The following is a 22,102-nucleotide window of genomic DNA, read 5'->3' on the forward strand; positions in this document are numbered from 1 at the left end:
AATGGATAAGAAGAATGTGTGCTGGAATGAGTTGTAGGCAGGGGATTGAAACTAGGTGAGATAACTTTCAACTTCTATATTAGAAACTTAAACCTTAATGTAAGCACTCTAAAAAAGATTCTCCAAAGCTTTAAGAAAGCAGCAATTTATTACATGGAGAAAGATCACAGACCTAAAAGTGAAACAAACTATTAAGGGAAGATTGTGAAATTTTAAAATAAAGAAAGACTGGACTGAGACTGTTAGCAGTGGAAAAGGCATTTAATTTGTAGATAATATCAATTGATTATTGGAAGAATTCATCCAAAGAAAGAGAAATTTTTTCTTTTCATTTTTTCTATTTTTCCCTTAGTTACAGTGTTTAAAACTAGAGTTTAGAGTGGGGGTGCCATCTACTGGCCAAAGAAGATATGATATTAGTGTTTTATGGGAATACCCTTGGATTAAGAAGTACTATAGTGAAAGTCAAACAACACCTGGAAGGCTTTTTTTCACATCAAGTGGAGTTTTGGCTGCCTGGAAATATTAGGTAGCTGTCTGAAGATTTTTAAAGCAAGGTTGATTACAATTAACCGGAAACATCTTTGAAATTGCATGTCTTTGTGAATTAAAGGCACTTGGGAAATTTGGAATACTAGGAAGAAAGAAGAAAAATTGAATAAGACTTAAAATTTGGAAAAATCAGAGGGTAGAAATTTTCTTTATTATCTGCTCATCTCCAGGAATGATATCTGCTTTCCAATTTTGTGCAAATACAATTGTCAGCACCCCGAATAGCATCTGAGAAATAAATCAGATTTGTTTATTTATTTATTTATTTATTGGATTTGTATGCTGCCCCTCTCCGTAAACTCGGGGCGGCTAACAACAACAATAAAAAACAGCATGTAAATCCAATACTAAAACAACTAAAAAACCCTTATTGTAAAACTAATCATACATACAAGGAAACATACCATGCATAAATTGTAAAGGCCTAAGGGGAAAGAGTATCTCAGTTCCCCCATGCCTGATGGCAGAGGTGGGTTTTAAGGAGCTTACGAAAGGCGAGGAGGGTGGGGGCAATTCTAATCTCCAGGGGGGAGTTGGTTCCAGAGGACCAGGGCCGCCACAGAGAAGGCTCTTCCCCTGGGCCCCGCCAAACAACATTGTTTAGTTGACGGGACCCGGAGAAGGAAAAACCTAACTGGTCACTGAGATTCGTACAGCAGAAGGCGGTCCCTGAGATTGCAGTCCAAATCTCTCATCCAAGGTTCGATTTATTAACAGAGCCATGTTGGTCCCAATACTAACTTCCTTCCAATACCCCACCCAGGTTAAGGTTCATCCCTCATCCCCATACCCCAAGTTCATAATGAGGACCAGTTGAGTTGCATGGATTCCATCGACCTCCTCCTTACATCTGCTGGTGCAGAACAAAGGATGACATTGGTCTCCAAGAAAGGAATTTGTTGTGGCTAGTAACTTTCCCTCTCATGCAACAACCCCTCCCAGTGACCATTATACTATTTCACTGTGGCAGGCCAAAGTCTATAACTCCAAATGATAGCTTCGGCCTGACAGGTAGCCCCCCACCCTTTCCAAAGATGAATTGACTCCTGAAACAACAGAATAAAACACACAGGGGTTGATATCGCTTTTAACCTCTTCCTGAGAGACCGAGTATTAGCTGTTGCAGGAAGATGTGATTTTGGCTGACATCACTATTAAGACAGTTTCGTGAAAAAGCAAGCAAGACCACAAGCCACGATTTTGTCTTTTTCTTCTGCTTTCAGGTTTAGGATACAAGTAACTTTTATTTTTTCTTCATCTATTTTTACCACCTTCTTTTTTTTCTATTTTATCTTCTTCCGTGGAATCAGCTATTGGCTGTCAATGACTAGATTTTGTGTGTAATTTATTCCGGGAGTACCCCCGCAAAATTCGGATTAATCATTTTGGACTAAAGACTAAACCTAAACTTTCTCCTTTGACTGCCTGATTGTTCCCCCCACGGATTAATTGTGCTTTTTTTCTCGGGGTGAGGATCTTTTTAAAGGTGTGAATGATAGTCTGACAGGGAAGGAGAAATCACAAGATGCCAGACAGGGGCAAAGGAACGAAGTTAAAAAATAACTCAAAAGGTTGAGATAAGATTTCTCACCCAGTAACTGGGAAATTGAGTCCAAATTCCAAAGTCCAGAAAGTCCACACCCAGTGTTGAACAAGGAAACAGCAAAACCACGATCTTGACAAACTATGAATCAGATAAACTTCCACTAGGCTAACTCAGCACGCTGTTCTTTGTGGATGCTGCTGAGTAAGAGCAACCCAGTGGGGTCACTCACGAACGCGAATCCTAGAAAGTAGAAACTGGACACATTCTCTCTCTGGGTGAAGTGACATGGTGTAAGGCCATGCGCTCCTTTTTATTTGGGAACATAAGGAAATGGGGTATAATTACATATACATGTCAAAATGATACATCAACCATACAGCTTCAAACGTATCTTTGAGTTTCTTCTTTTCCCACACATATCAAGGAACGATCTTTTAGGAACTTCCTAAAAAGCAGATGTTAATTCGCACCTAGTTTCTTTGAAGGTTTCTTCTGGCTAATCCCTCTTAATTGCCCTGCAATAGTTTGTGTGCTCCAGGCAATGAAACTTCCCCCTTTGGTCCTATAATGTCCTGTCCGGAGTTGTAAAAGCTTTGAGATGTATATTCTGAGCCCCGTTCCCAGGGATGCAGATTAGGCGAGTTTACGGCCTTTCCTTGTCCTGGGTTTTTGAATCAGGGTCACACAGTATATATATTTTTATGCTAGAAATCCAGATTAATAAAAATCCTATCCTAACATAACTTGCTATACTGCAACAGTTCTTTTTATCTGTAGCACTAATTACAGCAGCCCCACCCATCCACAGGTGTCCTCACTTATCTCCTGTAATAATCCTTCAGTTGTTCTCTCCTATGCATCACTTTATGCATGCGTGGATCTGTCATAAGTTCTTGTTCAGAATCCAGCTTGATCTCCTCCTGGGCTGTCTGCCAAACTTCCCCCTTCCCTGCTACTCACGCTTCCTTTGACAGAGGAGCCTTCGTCGGGAGATTCTATTGGGAGCAAAACAGGCCTGTGGCATGTGGATGTTTCCCCCACATCCACCTCCACATTCCTTGGGGCAGGAGCTGGGCCAGAGCCAACTACAACACACACACCCAGAAGGCCCCTCCCCTGGCTCCAGTGCAAGAGATGAGGCTTCGGTGGAAATTGTTCATGAAATGTCCAGCAAGGACAGGAGCATCAACCAGGGCAGCTTCCACCCACGAACAATCGTCAGGCTCACCCTTCACCCATTGCACAAGATATTGAAAACAATCGTCCACCCAACAGGAGTCTTGGATGGCATGGATCATGACCTCGGGCAGATGATCTTGAACACAGGGGGCACAGAACAAAGGGACACTGGATTGAAGTGGGCACTCGGGAGAAACAGGTACCAAAAGGGAACGGTGGAAAACGGGGTGAACACGCAGGTTGGCAGGCAATGTAAGCCGATAGGCCACCGGATTGATGACATTCTCAATCGGGAAAGGGCCCATGAAGCGTGGATCCAGTTTACGTCAAGGTAATTCTGAAGCAATGTGTTTTGTGAATAACCACACCTGGTCACCAACAGCCAACAGGGGGATGTCTCGCCGGGACCGGTCCGCCACCCGTTTGGAGTCCTCTTTGGCCTTAATCAAATACTGCTTCAGCATCTCATGAACTGCTTGCAGTTCCAATAAGAAGTCCTCTGCTGCGGGGACCGGGGAATCTAACAGGGTTAATGGGAAAAACCGGGGATGGAAGCCATAGTTTGCATAAAATGGCGTGAGTCTTATGGAGATATGCCAGGAGTTACTAAACGCAAACTCCGCTACCAGGAGGAAACGTGACCAATCAGCCTGCCGGTCTGACACAAGGCACCGCAGGTATTGTTCCAAAATTCCAAAGGTTTTTTCTGTCCCCCATCAGTCTGAGGGTGCTGGGTCAAAGCAAGACACACTTGGACCTGTAAAGCAGACATAAGCTCTTTCCAGAACTGTGCTGTGAACTGAGTTCCTTGGTCCGACACAACTCGATCTGGAATTCCATGGATCTGGAAGACATGTTGCAAAAACAATTTAGCGGTGTCATGGGATGCGGGTACCCAGTGACAGGGGATGAAATGGACCATTTTTGTCAATATGTCCATCACCACCATGACTGTTGTGAACTGCGACGAAGGGGGCAAATGTGTGACAAAGTCCATGGACACAGCTCCCCACGGCCTTGTGGGCATTGGCAATGGCTGTAATAATCCTGGCGGGGCGCCTGTGGCTGACTTGACCACACGACACTGTTCACATGTGGCAACATACAAGTGAACGTCATCTTGGATTCGTGGCCACCAAAATGTTTGAGTCACTAAGTCCAAGGTTTTAAACAAGCCAAAATGACGCTCCACAGGATTGTCATGGCATTGGGACAGAATCAATCCACGAAGCGGCCCTGCTGGGACATACAACTGCCCCAATACCAGTGCTATCCCTCAGCAAATGTCCAGGAAGAATTGGGCACCATCTCCCTCACCCTCTGTGCCACAAACCCATCCCCCTGCTGCACCTCACAGATACGCCTCCACAAGTCGATGGGGTTCTGGGTAGCAGCCAGCGCTTCCACTGGCAAGATTGTCTGTAACAGGGCCGGCTGTTTCAGATGCAGAAACTCTGGTTTCCTAGACAAAAAATCCGCTCTGGGATTCTGGAAGCTGGGTGTATACCAGATCCGAAAGTTGAACCTTGCGAAAAAGAACGACCAATGTATCTGTTGTTGGTTCAACTTTCGGGGCATTTACAGATACTCCAAATTTTTATGGTCGGTCCTGACCTCTAACTGATACCGGGCACCCTCGAGATGATGTCTCCACATCTCGAATGCCGACTTGACTGCCAAAAGTTCCTTTTTCCAGGTCGTGTAGTTTCTTTCCAAGGGCGTGAGTTTTCTGGAGTGGTAGGCACATGGAAACAAGGTGCCACCTTCCAGACGGGCCTGTAGAAGGACAGCGCCGACAGCAACATCAGAGGCATCCTTAAGAGCTACAAAAGCCCGCTGCTTCTCCTCACCCCAATGAAACAAGACCTGTTTTGAAACAACCAGTTGAGAGGCACAGTCAAGTAGGCAAACCCTGGTATAAATGTGTGATAGTAGTTTGCAAACCCCAACAACCTCTGCACATCGTTGACTCTCCTTGGGGGTTGCCAGGTTTTTAGTGCTGACACCTTGCCTGGGTCCATGGCTATGCCCCCTGGAGAAATGACATGACCTAAAAATTCTATGGTGGCCTGCAGGAACTGACACTTCTCCAGCTTAGTATATAAACAATGCTCTCTCAACCGGAGCAGAACCCACATGACTAATGTCCCACATGACTAGACTTGGAGGGGGAGTACACTAAAATGTCATCCAGATATATGATCACAAAATGCTCTAACATGTCCCTGGATACATCGTTCATCAAATGCTGGAAAACAGCCAGGGATTTGTGAGGCTGAAAGGCATCACCGTATACTCAAAATGCCCATATCGGGTGCCAGACACTGTTTTCCACTCATCCCCTGGCCTTATATGAACCAAATTATAAGTGCTGTGTAGGTCTATCTTGGAAAAAACAGTGGCAGCTTGTAAACGTTCAATTAATTCCAGAATCAGTGGCAAGGGATAACGATTGCGCACCGTAATGGCGTTCAGGCGCTGGTAGTCACAACACAGACGTAAGTCCCGAGTCTTTTTCTTTAACAAACAAGACGGGCACTGATAACGGGGAGGTCAATGGCCTGATGAACCCTTTGGCCAGATTTTTATCTATGAACTCCTTGAGGGCCACTAATTCAGGTTCCGACATGGAGTACAAGTGACCAGCCGGCCCCTTGGCATCGGGTAACAGTTCAATGGCACAATCATAAGGGTGATGCGGTGGCATGCGGTCCGCCACTTTTTCATTAAAGACATCCGCAAACTCAGCGAGGCCCTCTGGTAACACCGCTGTGGGTATAACGGGCCCTTGCAAGGCACAAACATGACGATAGTGGTCTACACATTGTAAAGTGGGAAACGTGATGATATTCTGCGACCACACCACCTGAGGATCATGCGCCCTTAACGTTGACAACCCCAAGACAAGAGGGAAATGGAGGCCCCGCGTGACATAAAATTGTAAAGCCTCCTCATGAGTCCTGATGCTGATCTGCACCGGCAAGGTCTGAAAACAAGTGGGCCCAGACAACAACACCCGCCCATTAATGGTTTCTACAGTCAACGGAGGGTTCACAGGACACAAGGGCAACAAATGTCTCTGTGAAAACTCCTCATCCAGCGAATTCGTGGTGCCCCCGAATCCACAAGGGCAAGAGCAGAAATCGATTGAGTACGCCGATACACCAGGAGCTTGACGTTAATCGTGAGGTGACGGTACATTCCAGGGTTGTTATCCAATGAATCCTTAACCAATGAAATGCCAGCCTGACCTAGCATTGCCACCAATCCAGGCTGCATTTGTTTCCCGACTGCACATCCAGCGGGGAAACCAGGGGCATGGAGACAGCCATCGAGGAATCCAGACCTATGGTCGGAACAGGAGTTGACGACTCTGGGAGCTGTCCTGCAAGAGTCAGTGTGGCAACAGAAGGACTGGGAGGATTCAAAACCACCGCAGCAACTGTGCTCCTTTGTTTGCAGGGACAGGCATTCGCAAAATGACCTGCCCCCCTATGATAGAAGCACCGGCCTGTTGCACGTCGCTGCACTCTCTCTTCTGGGGACAAATGGGGTAGCACGAAGTTCACCTCCATGGGCTCCCCGGCAGGGGCACGATCCACTAGATGAGGAGGCAGGGCAAGCAGGAAGCGACGAGGTACAGGAACTGGGGTCGGCACGGGCATAGTGGACACCCCCCGCTGTGGAGCAGGCATTGGTGTGATGCCTGCAACGCAGGAGGAAGACCGCCCAGCCCGGCGCACCTCTCAAGCCAGCAGCTGAGCCTCAATGGTCAAACAATGCTGCTCCAGCTCATCCTGGGTGCCTGGCAGGGCCTCATGCACCAGTTCATCAATCATAGTCTCTGACAAGCCATCCTGAAATGCTTCATTCCACTGCACCTGTCCACTGAGGCTACGAAAGTCACTTAAATATTCCACCAATGGGTATGAACCTTGTTTCAGCTGTTTCAATGCCCTCGTGGCCGTCTGCTTCCCCACCAGATCTGAAAACTGCCGCCGCAACTGGGCGCAAAAGGTGTCATGCTGAGTATTGACAGCCCCAGAGACATTCAGAGACTTTCAGAGTTATTCAGTAATTAAATAGTTAACAGTGTGTGTGTTTTATTAGCTCCTCCTATTATGATGTAAAATCCTGCCACATCATTCATGCATCACTTCCGTCCCCTCCAGATCATCCATATTTGTATTGTTCTATTCTCTGTTAGCTGCCATGATGTAAGACACATCTTATATGCCTCCTAAGGCATTCCTTAGATATTTTTTTTTCTTTTGTAATAAAAGAAACCTTATTTGAAAGCAGATTCTTTCTTTTAAATCCATCGACTCTCAGAAATTATTTATTATGGTCCACGCGGGCTGTAATTTATCTCTCTTTCTGTCATGGTAGCAGAGTTCAGTTTGATTTTATTTAAAAGCTACTACACTCTGTAATGCCGGCAAAACATAAGAACAAGAAGTTATTCTCTCAGTCCTTCATTGATCAGATGTCTAGTGATCAAATTGATGACCTGATGGTCCTTATCAATAATTCTAAAGAGAAGAGAAATACTACCATGCAAAAGCAAAGCTCTCATGAGACAAAGAGCCAAGCCGAAGAGATGTTTTTCTTTCCAAGAGAAGAGACGGGCAATGAACAAAAAGTAAGTGCTGATTCTTTTTTACAACTTGAGAGCGAGCAAGTGATTTATGATGCACAAGTGATAAAACCTTTAGAAGCTCCATCCCACATGATTTATGACCAAAGTAATTTAGAAGAAGCTACAATAATTCCCTCTGAATCAGCCAGTCAGGGAATCTCCGAAAGCAGTGGGCTTACTCGCCCCTCCTTAAAAGCTAAACAGAAAGTAAAGCATTGCAATGAGAAACAGTCTCTTAGAAGTTCAGCCGGGAGTCTGGATTCAATTAATGATCTAGATAGAATAAATGGAATGATATCCCACCTCGAACAATCGATCCAAGACACCCAAGCATATTGTGCTCATTATGATGATCTGGGGGCTTCCTTAACACAAAAACAGAAAATGTTAAATGATGCTTGCTTAGATGATGTTCTTAAATCCAGGAAGCACTTAAGTAGACTGAGAGAAATTCAAATGAATCTTTTAAGAAAAAAGTTTGGAGATTTTTCTATTCAGCAAAAAGAGCAGAAAAGAGAAACTGAAAATGCCACATCTGCAAGGCAGGGAGTGGAAATTTACCATGTGTCTGAGAACAAAGACATTCCACAAGAAACTCTCAAAAGTTATCCTGCAGCAACATCTAGTCGAGTACATGATTTTAAATTTAAGTCAAGAGCTATCTTAACAGAAATCCCACAGGCTTTTGCAGATGAATGGAGACGTAAAGAGGCATTGTTTATGATCAACCTTCAATTAAACCACAAGCACCACAAGCAAGCCAAGGTGCACAGATGCAACAGGACCAACGACCACAAGATCCAATTCTCCAAGCACAGCCACAGGTCCAAGCACTGCTACCAGTCCAGGCACCACCACCAGTCCAAGCACCCCAGGTACCGCAACAAGCAGCCATGCCAGCTGCAATTCCAAGGCAACCTGTCACTTTAGCAACATTGAAAGGTGAGTCAAGATTAAAGAATAATGGACAAAATTATAAAATCTAATTGCATGAAATCAGACTGATTTTAATTGCTGAGAAAGTGGATCAAATGGTTTTTGATCCACCAAATAGGCAGTGGACTGAGGAAGAAAGGGAGTCTAATACGCGTGCGACACTGTTGATTCTTATGTCTTTGGATACTGATTTATCAGTTAGATTCCCACATGATATTTCTGCAAATGAGTTAATCACATCTTTAGATGAACTTTATAGAAGAAGCAACATGCTTGTTATTCTCTGATCTTTTTACTACAAAATTAAAACCTGGAGAGAAAATTGCTCCACATTTATCTAAGATGCTAGCAATGCAAAAGGATCTAATAGAGCAAGGCTATCAAATACATCAAATGCAAATAAGTAAAGCCATCGTCAATTCCCTCAATCATAAATGGAAAGATGATATTATGAAATATAATAACATACCGTTAGCCCAACGTACGACTCCTAGAGTATGCAAACTGTTAACAGAAGAAGGAGGGCTTATGCAAAGCAGACTCAAAGCTACATCATCCGGATACAAACCTACAATGAGTAGAGGCTATCAACAAAGGGGCTACACTTCAAGATATTCATGGCACAATCAGCCTAAAAGAGATGATTTTCAACGCTCTCAATCCAATGATCCTCAACGCTCTCAATCTGGTGATTCTCAACTTTCTCAATATCCTACTCCACCCAGAGGAACAAATTCAAGGGGTTCCAGAAACAGAGGCTCCAGCAACTACAGAACATCTCAACAAGGTTCGAAAGGTGAGCCACATCCTTATGTCAATTCTTTCATCCTGAACAATGATCCACAAAAAAGTCCACAGTATGACATTCGACATTTATGGACATTAAACAGCAGAGCAGCTTTTCACATCACCTACCAGAAAGAACTTTTCACAGAATTTCATCAAAGAATTGAATGCTGTATCAGATCACTTATGCAAAGTCGAAGGAGAAGGAACAGTCTACATAAAAGAATTGGAACAATTCATCCCACATGTTTTATATGTTCCAAGCGCTACAAGCAACTTACTCAGCACATATCACCTGAATGAAGACTTAGGTTCTGAAGGGACTCATAAACTAACAGAAGCTTACATCATTAAGAATGATAAAGTAGGACTTCTGGTTGTGACGTTGCCCTGGTGCCCTGCTCTTCTCGACTGCTCCGAGATAGCTGGGCTTTTGAAGGATGTTTTTGGCTGCCAAACAAGCGATCGCAGACCCGAGGACCTGCGATCAAATAGGGGAAACTCCAGGGCAGCTGAGGGTGTGATCGACACCTCCTAGACATTGGGGAACCCCCTTTGCCAACCTTTGACTCATTAGCGGAAGCCATGAAGACGAGATCGAGTGACAGAAAGAAACAAAGAAGAGGGAATCATGAGTGATTAAATAGTGGATGGTTAAGAAAGCACCTCTTTCAGAACTTTGATTGCTGGGGGTTTCCAAAAGAAATAAAAAACATCGTTGGAATTGCATTGTTTTTGCTCTCTGTAGCTTTAAGGCTGAAACCTCTTACAGAGGAGACGACATGACACAGCAGGAATACATAATAATTGCATCAAAAAAGCACTGCAGAGCCCGAACTAAAAAGATTGAAACCGAGCCAGGGAGAGCTAAAAAGTGTTAAGATCTAGCTGAAAAAGTGGAAGGTCTTTTGAAAGTGAAGAAGGTTTGTGAAAGTGTTGGATTAAATCTGCTAAGCTGATACGGAAGAAAAGGAACTGAAAGAGACCTGAGTCAGAGATACTGAAGACTAACAGCCGGAATATACTTTATTAAAATCCTCTCCCTTTATGTCTCCATGTTCTTTTGACTTGCCCTTTATCTGATTGCCACACTGACTTTTTTATTTTTTTATTTTCTTCTCTACCTCCACATTTCAACCCAGACTTTGCTCTAACTATTTTGTTTTCAAAGAGACAACTACTAAAATATTTGGATTCCTAACCACAATTGGATCTTTACCTTTTCCCCTCTTCGAGCCTATTTGGATTATATTAACTCTGTGCCTATTTGAACTGTACCAGCTATAACTATTACTCATAACAACTATAGACTATAGACTATTTGATTATTAGATGGACTGATAGACTGATAGATTAATTAATTGATGGACTAATTGACTGATTGACAGAGGATACCAGACAGATTGATAAACTGAAATAAACTGATTTAATAAACTCTCTCATTTTCTACATTCCGACTAAAAAAGCTACTTGAATACCTGTTCTGTCTGGGTCACTCCGGAAGCCAAGACCAACCCAAAAAGAGAAGCCAAACACACCGGTAAAAGGCAAAGGCAGTTTATAAAATTCAAGAAAAACACAGGTAACAGAAAATGTCCTTACAAACAGGGAAACGCTGTATCTTCAAATATATCCACGAAGGCAAAAGTCCATGCAGCAATACAGGATTCTTGCTGCCAAGATGAGGCTGTAGATAGCAGACCTACACCTCCCATGGGTCTTCCAAATTTCTGGGCCACAAGCCAGGAATAGAGACGTCGAGAACAAAGCAGATCACCCTAACTCCAACTGATAACACTCCACATAGCTTCAAGGGCTTGCCTGCCTTTTAAACCCTACTAAGGAGGACCACACCCAAGCCCAGCTGTTCCTAATTCAGTGCTGATAATACTTCTTTAATTGCTCCTTTCTTTGATCTGAATGTCTCTGTCGCATGTCAATGACGGCTTGTGCTTCATCACCTAATGACTCCAAGCTACTGGCTGGGGAGAGCCCCCCCCCCCCCCGTGGCTCTCCTGCTGTTCTCCTTTGTCCCATTCCTAACTTTCCTCTCCCATGTCCGACTGCTCATTCCCCTTCCTCTTCGCTGTCATCCTCCTCCGTGCATGGAGCCAGCAGAGACACAGCCAGTCCCTGAGCAGCCTCAGGCTGAACCACAACAATACCGGTGGAACATTTTTGTGAAATATCTTTGAAACATTTTAAACTTCATATCCAAACATGCTGAAGATACTTCGTTGAAAAAAGATAAGAAAACGACCTCATTAACTGTTTATTAAATTAATTAATTGTTTATTAAATTAATTTTATAAGCAATTATAATAATAGCTTACTCTTACTTAAAGTAATAATTATATTTACTTAACATCTCTTCTCTCTTTTCTTTCTTTTTTTCCTGTACCTAAATAATTTAGATTAATATTTAGATTAATATAGTAAAAGATTTAGAAATGTAGTAGTAATATATATATATTTCCTCTTTGCATACTTTATATATTTAATTAACTGAAAAAAACCTTATTACACATAATATTTCTGATATAATTAATTGTCAATTAGATTGTTATTTTCTTTTTATATAAAATATATATACTCTCCCCACTTTCTTTTCCCTTTCTAAATCTACTCCTTTTCTAAACCTACTACTTTATACTTACTCTCCTTTCTACCCTTTATATACAACATTAACTAATGAATTGTTTGAATCTCTATTAGATAAAGTTATTTTGTAAATATTAACATTAATTGGAAATCAAAATAATTGTATTGAAACATTTATAATTGATTTTATATAGATATTTATAGTAGATCTTCCATAGATTAAAACCAATTAACAAAATATAAAAATCTCTCCTAATTGATTGTATAACATAACCTATATACATTATAGACAAAATTGTACTGAAATTATAATATAGAATACTGTGTTTCCTTTTTATATTTATTATAGATAAAACTCTACCTACTTAATAACATAATTTACTGTGTTTTCTTATATATGTTATAGACAAAATTGATTGACAAAACTGAATGCCTTATTCTCCTATTCTACATATACCTTACTTCTATCCTATACATTAAAATCTTATGTTTCTTACTAACTTATTAACAATCTTTAACTTTCAAATAAAACTAAATAAAATTAATCAATTAACATACTAATATACGTTTAAAGATACTAATACTATTCTATCCGCTATACCTACTTAAATAACTCTACTAACCCAAGAATTGAATTGAATACCACCCCACAAATCTAACGCGAAATATCGAACAATAAATCTGAAGATGTCTATAACAAACCAAACAACAATAACGAAAGCATGGAAAAAGAATACCACACAATCGGCCACATCATCTGCTCAACGTCCACCATAGGCAACTCCTATAGACAAAGCAACACCACCTCAAGCCTCACAACCACCCCAGAATATTACAATGGCCTCACTCTACGAAATGATGACAAAGATGCAAGAATCCATCGATCACAACCACGAATCAATGTATGGAAGCATGGGAATAATGCGAGAAGATATTTAAAAAATGCAAGACAACATTGGCAGCCTAGACGAACGCGTCGGAAAACTAGACAACAAAATGGAAACGGTACAAGAAATAGTAACCACTAACGGTCAAAAAATTCAAACAATAGAAGAAAAAAATGAACGAACAGAAACGCGTCTGCAATTTACAGAGGCCAGAGTAGAATACATAAACAAGAATTTAGAAGAGGCGGTGATGAACTTAGAAATGGAAAGATCTGCCTTCTTCCTGCGATTTCAAAACGTGAAGGAAACAGATGACCAAGATCTTCCACAAACCATATCCAAAATCCTTTCAAAAATTACCGGAAAACAAAACAGGAAATGTTAGGACAAATTGACATATTGAGTCTCTACCTCATTTGCACGCAGACACAGATTACCTCGTGAAATACATATAAGATTCACAAAGAGAAATATACGAGATGAAATATATAGAACATCAAAAGAAAATGTAATCTCACATGGAGGAAAAGAAATAACAGTACTAAGGCAGATTCCCAAATGACTACAAGATAAACGCAAACCCTACCAATTCCTAACATCCAAACTAAACAAAAATAAAATTATGTTTAAATGGGTGATACCAGAAGGGATACTCATAACTCTACTGGACAAAAAATATAAAATAACGACACCGGAAAATGCAAAGGAATTTTATGAAGAATTATTAAAACCCCTCGAAGAAAGATTTTCAAAAGAAATAGAAGATAAAGATACAACAAACACCGAAGAATCAAGTTTAGAAGACATCATCCAAGAAAAAGAGCCAGAAACAATACAGACTGAGGAAAATGACCCACAGAAACTACAAAACAAACATGACAGACAAGGACCGATCACAAGGGCAAAAGCTGAAGCCAAAAAATAAAAATGGCAGAAAATTAGATACTACAACACAAAAAGATGACATTACCATATTCTCAATGAATATTAATGGATTGAGAAAGAGAAAAAAATTTCCACAAACTCCTAAGCCATAATTTCCACATTACATGTCTACAAGAAACACATATCGTAAAAAAAGACATCACGACCTTATTACTCCCAGCTCTTGGTGAACTTTTCACCTCATCAGCATTAGTTAAAAGGAGAGGAATAGCAATATACGTCAAAAGTCAATATAAACCAAACCTTATATATGAAGAACCTGATGGCCAAATTTTAATGGTACAAATAACGATAAAAAACGAACAATTAACAATAAAAGGAAGATATGCACCCACTATTAATCAACTAGCATTTTACACCCAACTACATTAAAAAATTCTAGAATTAAATTTAACAAATTTTATTATAATAGGTGATTTCAACGCGATACACAACAAAAGCAAAGACCATAAGAGTAGCAAACACCACTGTTCTCAAAAAATCCTCCCATCTACATTTGATCACCTAACATACGAATTTGCCCTTAAAGATATATGGAGAACACACCGCCCGGAAAATACACAATACACTTTTTTCGCATACCCACACAAATCCTGGGCGTGCATAGATATGGCTTGGTCCAATTCTTATATTATAAATCAAACAAGAGAAATAAAAATCTTACCTGCCACATGGGCCGATCATAATCCCATACTCTTAACTCTCAATAACCAAGACTCTATAACATACAAAAGATGGACTATGAACTATTCCACCATAAATGAAGAGCATTTTAAAACCAAAATAGAAAACGAATTACCACCTTTTATAACGACCAACTGCGAAGGAGATACAACTTTACAGGTAGTTTGGGATGCAATGAAAGCCTATAAACGTGGAAAATATATATCCTACTCAGCCTACACTAACAAACAAAAAAAAGAGAAACTTAACAGCCTTAACATAAAACTACAGGAAGCAGAAACAACATTACAGCAATACAGCTTGTGTGTGTGTCTGTTAGTATATGGGTTTTTTAAAAATCTTTCAATATTTTAATTAATTGGATTATTTATGATTTGTTTTCACTTGTTGTGAGCCGCCCCGAGTCTTCGGAGAGGGGCGGCATACAAATCCAAATAATAAATAAATAAATAAATAAAATATTCGGATGACCCAGCAACACTAATAAAAATCAAAACCATAAAACATGAAATAAACCTAGAAACTCAACAACAACTCACTGCCAAATATAAAACCCTAAAGCAACTAAATTTCGAATCCACTAATAAACCTGGTCGATGGTTGGCCTTTAAACTGGCGCAACAAAAAGCTGACAAAACTATAGAATCTCTTTATGATAATTCGGGCTTACTGAAAACAAACACAGAGGAAAAGAAAAACATAATACAACAATATTATCAGGACTTATACAATTCAGACAAACCAGATAATTCTGCAATTAAAAAATACTTAGCTCTAAACGACACATTTCAGATAACAGAGGAACAAAGAAAAAAGCTAATTAGAAATATCACTTTTACAGAAATTAAATTGGCTATTGCAAAACAACACAATAACAAAACACCAGGACCTGACGGTATTCCTTCAGAATTCTATAAGCATCACCAGGACATACTAGAACCAATAATGCTAAATTTATATAATCAGGCACTACAACAAGGCAAACTTCCGAAAACATGGTCCGAAGTTTACATTACCATCATACCAAAGGAAAACAAAGACAAAAAACACGTAGAAAACTACCAGCCAATTTCATTACTAAACACAGACTACAAAATCTTTTCATCTATAATTGCAGAACACTTCAAAAATATATTAAATAATATCATACATCCGGACCAAAAAGGATTTTTACCAAAAAGAAATATAAGCAATAATACCCGAACTATACTTAACACCATAGAATACTATAACGAAAATTGTGATAAACCAGTGGCACTCATGTTTATTGACTTGAAAAAAGCCTTTGATTCCCTTTATTGGGAATATTTTATAATACAAATCGAACACATGAAATTTGGAGATAACTTTACTAACTTAATAAAATCTATTTACTCCCAACAAACAGCAAAAATACTTTTCAACAAAGCCATCACAGAAGAAATAACAATAACGAGAGGAGTACGCCAGGGATGCCCTTTAGCACCTTTAATTTTTATATTAGCTATTGAAACATTTTTTAAAAATATAAGAAACAATGAAAAAATAAATGGACTTAAAATAAAAAAAGGAACACTTCAAAATTCAAGTGTTCGCAGACGATATAGTACTTACAATTCAAGACCCCCTTAAATCAGCCCACATTCTAATGAGTGAAATCCATAGATTTGGGGAAATAACCGGTCTTAAAATTAACCTTGATAAAACTCAAATTATAACCAAAAACATGACAGTAGAACAAAACTCTATACTGGAACAAACCCTTAATATAAAAATAGTGAAAAAAACAGAAGGGGAGAAAAGGGAGAGGGAAAAAAAGAGAGAAAAGAGAAAGAAGATAGCAAGATGAGTATTGACAGCCCCAGAGACATTCAGAGACTTTCAGAGTTATTCAGTAATTAAATAGTTAAGAGTGTGTGTGTTTTATTAGCTCCTCCTATTATGATCTAAAATCCTGCAGCAGGATTCTTTCTTTTAAATCCATTGACTCTCAGAAATGATTTATTATGGTCCACGTGGGCTGTAATTTATCTCTATTTCTGTCAAAAGGCAGTATAATCCTGCAGTGTCGGATCATCTCTGTCCAGAAATGGAGACACCCAGGAAGCAGCGGGGCCAGCCAACAAACTGCAGAGGAACGCCACCTTCTCTGCATCTCTTGGGAAATGGGGCAGTTGTGCATTAATAAACAACTGCACTTGACTGAGGAAAGCTGCAAACAGGCATCTGTCACCCCAGAATTTTTCTGGCAGCAAAGCATTTCCTCTTTGGAAGGGGCTATGGGGCAGGAGCTGGTGGCTGTACCGGTGGAATGACAGACTGCTGAGATAATTACAGGTTCTGTAATTGCAGCACTATCTGCGTTAACCCTTTGATTTCCAACCTCTGATTTCTTCCATACCAGCAGCCATGAGCAGATAAATGCCAGAAAGAAGAGAAGCAAACAATCCAAAACACTTCACTCTGGAACGGTGTGTGTCTGGGGGGTGGAAGATTATACTGTTCTGCTGGGCTCTCTGATAGAAGCCTCCCGAAAATTCAAGGGTACAAATTTCAGACACACACACGTTCAAAAGAAACAAAGCACCCTTTTTGTATTGCAAAGAGCACTCTTCTCCAAAACAACCTTGTAGGCTGTGCAAGTCCCTTAATCAGTCCTTAAGTACTTAGCTAGTAGCTGTGAAGAAACATCACAGCCCTCCTTCTTCCAACAAAGTGAAACATACACACACTTTACTCTGCTTTGTTGTCAAAAGCATGAAAAATCCACAAACAAAGTTCAGAAACAGCAAGGCACGATCCTGAAGAACTGTGATCAGATAATCTTCCACAACGGCCAAACTAGCATGCTGCTATTTATAGCAGCAGCTCTAATTACTTGAGCCCCACCCAAACACAGGTGGCCTCTCTTATCTCCTGTAATATTTTCTCAATTGGTCTTTTCTACGCATAACTCTGCGCCTGCGTGTGTCTAACACTTCATCATCCGAAGCGACTGAAGATAAGGAAGATTGGCTTCCTAGGCTGTGTGCCAAGCCCCCCTCTTCCAGGTCACTCACATTCCCTGGGGCAGGAGCTGGGCCAGAGCCAACCACAACAGTGCCTGGAGGCTGTTTGGGTCTGGATGGGTGTCAACAGGCTCAGACTCAACCCTGACAAGATGAAGTGACTGTACTTTTTGCCTCCCAAGGACAATCCCATCTGTCCATCCATCACCCTGGGGAGGGATTATTGACCCTCTCAGAGAGGGTTCGCACCTTGGGTGTCCTCCTTGATCCACATCTCACGTTAGAGAAAAATCTTTGAGCTGTGGCGAGGGGGGCATTTGCCCAGGTTCGCCTGGTGCACCAGTTGTGGCCCTATTTGGACCGGGGAGTCACTGCTCAGTCACTCATGCCCTCATCACCTCGAGGCTTGACTACTGTAACGCTCTCTACATGGGGCTACCTTTGAAAAGTGTTCGGAAACAAATCCCAGCGACCAGTTATGTCCCACAGAGTTGGCCTTCTCTGGGTCCTGTCGACTAAACAATGTGGTGGGACCCTAGGGAAGAGCCTTCTCTGTGACGGTCCCGACCCTCTGGAACCAGCTCCCCCCCAGAGATCAAAATTGACTCCTCGCCTTCCGTAAGCTCCTTAAAACCCACCTCTGTCATCAGGCATGGGGGAATTGCGTTACTCCTTTCCACCTAGGCCTATACAATTTATGCAATTTATGCAATTTATGCAATTTATGTTTGTGTGTATGTTTGGTTTTAATAAGGGTTTTTAGTTATTTTAATATTAGATTTTCCATACGCTGTTTTATTATTGTTGTTAGCCGCCCCGAGTCTATGGTGAGAGGCGGCATACAAATCTAATAAATAAATAAAATAAATAAATAAATAAATAAAACCATATTTTGGCTGTAGCGAAGGGGGCGTTTGCCCAGGTTCGCCTGGGCCCTACCTGGACTGGGAGTCACTGCTCACAGTCACTCACGCCCTCATCAACTCGAGGTTCGACTACTGTAATGCTCTCTACATGGGGCTACCTTTGAAGAGTGTTTGGAAACTTCAGATCGTGCGGAATGCAGCTGCGAGAGCAATCATGGGCTTTCCCAGATATGCCCATGTCACATCAATACTCCGCAGTCTGCATTGGTTGCTGATCAGTTTCCAGTCACAATTCAAAGTGTATAAAGCCCTTCATTGCATCGGACCCGAATACCTTAGTGACCGCCTTCTGCCGCATGAATCCCAGCGACCAATTAGGTCCCACAGAGTTGGCCTTCTTCGGGTCCCAACGACAAAATAATGCCGTCAGATGGGACCCAGGTGAAGAGCATTCTCTGTGGCTGCCCCGGCCCTCTGGAATCAACTCGCCCTAGAGATCAGGACTGCTCCCACTCTCCTTGCCTTTCACAAACTCCTAAAAACCCACCTCTGCCACCAGGCATGGGGAAATTGATTCTCTTCGGCCGTCCCGTTTTATGTATGGTTTGTTTGGGATTTATTTATTTATGTATTTATTTATTCATTCATTCATTCATTCATTTATTTATTTATTGTTAGAGTTGAAAGGGACCATGTAGGTCATCAAGTCCAACCCCCTGCCTGAGCAGGAATCCTAAAGCACCCCAGCCAAAGGGCAGTCCAATCTCCTCTTGAAAGTGTCCAGAGTTGGGGAGTTCACAACCTCCACAGGCAGGTTGTTCCACTGGTTGATCGCTCTGACCATCAGGAAGTTCTTCCTTACTTCTAGGTTCAATCTCTCCTTGGTCAGGTTTCAGCCATTGTTCCTCGTCCGGCCCTCTGGTGCTCTGGAGAATAGAGTGCCCCCCTGCTCTCTGTGGCAACCCCTCATATACCTGTATACAACTATCATGTCCCCTCTGCCCCTCCTTTTCTCTAGGCTATCCATGCCCAGTTCCTGCAATCTCTCTTTGTAAGTCTTGGTTTCAAGTCTCCTAATCATTTTGGTTGCTCTTTTCTGCACCTTCTCCAGAGTTTCAATGTCTCTTTTGAAGTGTGGTGACCACAACTGGATGCAGTACTCCCGATGTGGTCTGACCAGGGCATAGTAGAGTGGTATTAATACTTCCCTGGTCTTGGAGTGTATCCCCCTGTTGATGCAGCTTAGGATAGTGTTGGCTTTTTTGGTTGCTGCTGCACATTGCTGGCTCATGTTTAGTTGATTATCCATCAAGACTCCAAGATCTCTTTCACAGTCACTACTGCTAAGTGGGGTTTCTCCCAGGCTGTATGTGTGTCTAGGGTTGTTTTTTTTTTACCAAGGTGAAGGACTTTGCTCTTGTCAATGTTGAACATCATGTTGTTAGTCTGGGCCCATAGTGTTAATCTGTCTAGATCTTTCTGTATTTTGAGCCTGTCCTCTAGGGTGTTGGCTACCCCTGCCAGTTTGGTGTCGGGGCAGCCAACACCCTAGGGGAAAGGCTCAAAATACAGAAAGATCTAGACAGATTAACAGTATGGGCCCACACTAACAACATGTATGATTGTTTTTAAATCAAGGGCTTTATCTGTTCTCTTTTTAATCATTGGATTTGTATTGTATATTGTTGTTGTGAGCCACTCCAAGTCTTCAGAGAGGGGCAGCATACAAATATAATAAATAAAATAAAAAAACAAATAAACAAATAATAGTCCTGCTCCAGTTAACAGTGGCATTCCCCAAGGCAGTGTACTAGGACTACTCTCTTTATAGTCTACGTAAACGATCTCTGTGACAATATTACAAGCAATTGTGTTCTCTTTGCTGATGATGTTAAGCTATTTAATACCTCTGATAATACTTCTACCCTTCAAAAGGACCTTGACCATGCAGCTGAATGGTCTAACAACTTGCAAATCCAAATCTCATCCAACAAATGCTCTGTCCTACACATTGTTAAAAAGAATCTGAATGCTAAATACACATTTGGACAAACTGAACTCGCAGAAGACCCTCACTCAGTCAAAGACCTGGGAGTACTCATTTCCAATGACCTAAGTACCAGAGCCCACTGCAACAGCATTGCCAAAAAAGCACTAAGAGTCACAAACTTAATTCTACGCAGCTTCTTCTCTAGAAACAATGATCTACTAACCAGAGTATACAAAACATTTGTCAGACCAACTCTTGAATACAGCTCACCTGTATGGAATCCACACTGCACAACAGACCTTAATACAATTGAAGGAGTCCAGAAATATTTCACAAGAAGAGTCCTCAACTCCTCCTCATGCAACAAATTACTTTACTTCTCCAGACTTCAATTACTATATTTAAAAAATTTACAGCTATGCTGCCTCCGAACTGATTTAACTGTGATTCATAAAATCATACATCACAATGTACTCCCTGTTAGTGACTATTTCACCTTTAACAACAGCAACACAACAGCACGCAAACTAAATGTAAATCGCTCCAAACTAGGCTGCAGAAAATACGATTTCAGCAATAGAGTGGTCAACGCCTGGAATTCACTACCAGACTCTGTTGTTTTTTCCACCAATCCCAAAATCTTTAACCTTACATTATCTACAATAGACCTCTCCCCTTTTCTAAGAGGTCTGTACGGGGCATGTATAAGTGCACCTTTGTGCCTACTGTTCCTGTCCTAATTATTTTTATCTTTTCTATCTCTATACTTATATTATATTAAACATACCACAATACAATACTATATTTGTATGAGAAATAAATAAATAAATAAATGTTGTTTTTTGAAATAATTTGGAAAATTTTTTTCTTCACTCCAAAGGTATTTATGCCAACTCAATATTGATATTTATTCGATATTTAATGTTCTTTATTTGTTAAAATTACCCATTCTTTTAACCATGTTACTGTTGCTGTCTGGTGGTATATCCTCCAGTTAGATAAACCCAATCCTCCCTGTCTCCTTTTATCTTGAAGTAATTTGTATTTAATTATGGGCTTTTTTCCTTTACATACAAAATTTTGGACTAATTTATCTAATTCCTTGTAGAATCCCCCCCCCCAAGTTTTATTGGTGCCTTTTGAAAGAGATAAAGCAATTTAGGTAAGATATTTATTTTAATAGCCAAAATTCTCAGCAGGTAGTCATTTTGATCAGTATGTATAAATTCTACCAAGAATCTTTTGAATCTCTATGCTCATAAAAATTTTATAATCTGAATTTAGTAATTAAATAGGTCTATAATTTTTATGAAATGCCAAATCTGAGTTTTCCTTGAGGACCAATATGATAATTGCTTCTTCCCACAAGACTGGAATTTTCACATTTTTAAAGAACTTTATTGAAGGGGAGGAGAGGGGCGGCATATAAATCCAATTAATTAATAAATAAATATTAATATTGAACCTAAAGATTTTTGTACAATTTTATCTATTTCTGCTAATA

This window comes from Erythrolamprus reginae, chromosome 4 (assembly GCF_031021105.1).
Source record: "Erythrolamprus reginae isolate rEryReg1 chromosome 4, rEryReg1.hap1, whole genome shotgun sequence".
NCBI classification, from domain to species: domain Eukaryota; kingdom Metazoa; phylum Chordata; class Lepidosauria; order Squamata; family Dipsadidae; genus Erythrolamprus; species Erythrolamprus reginae.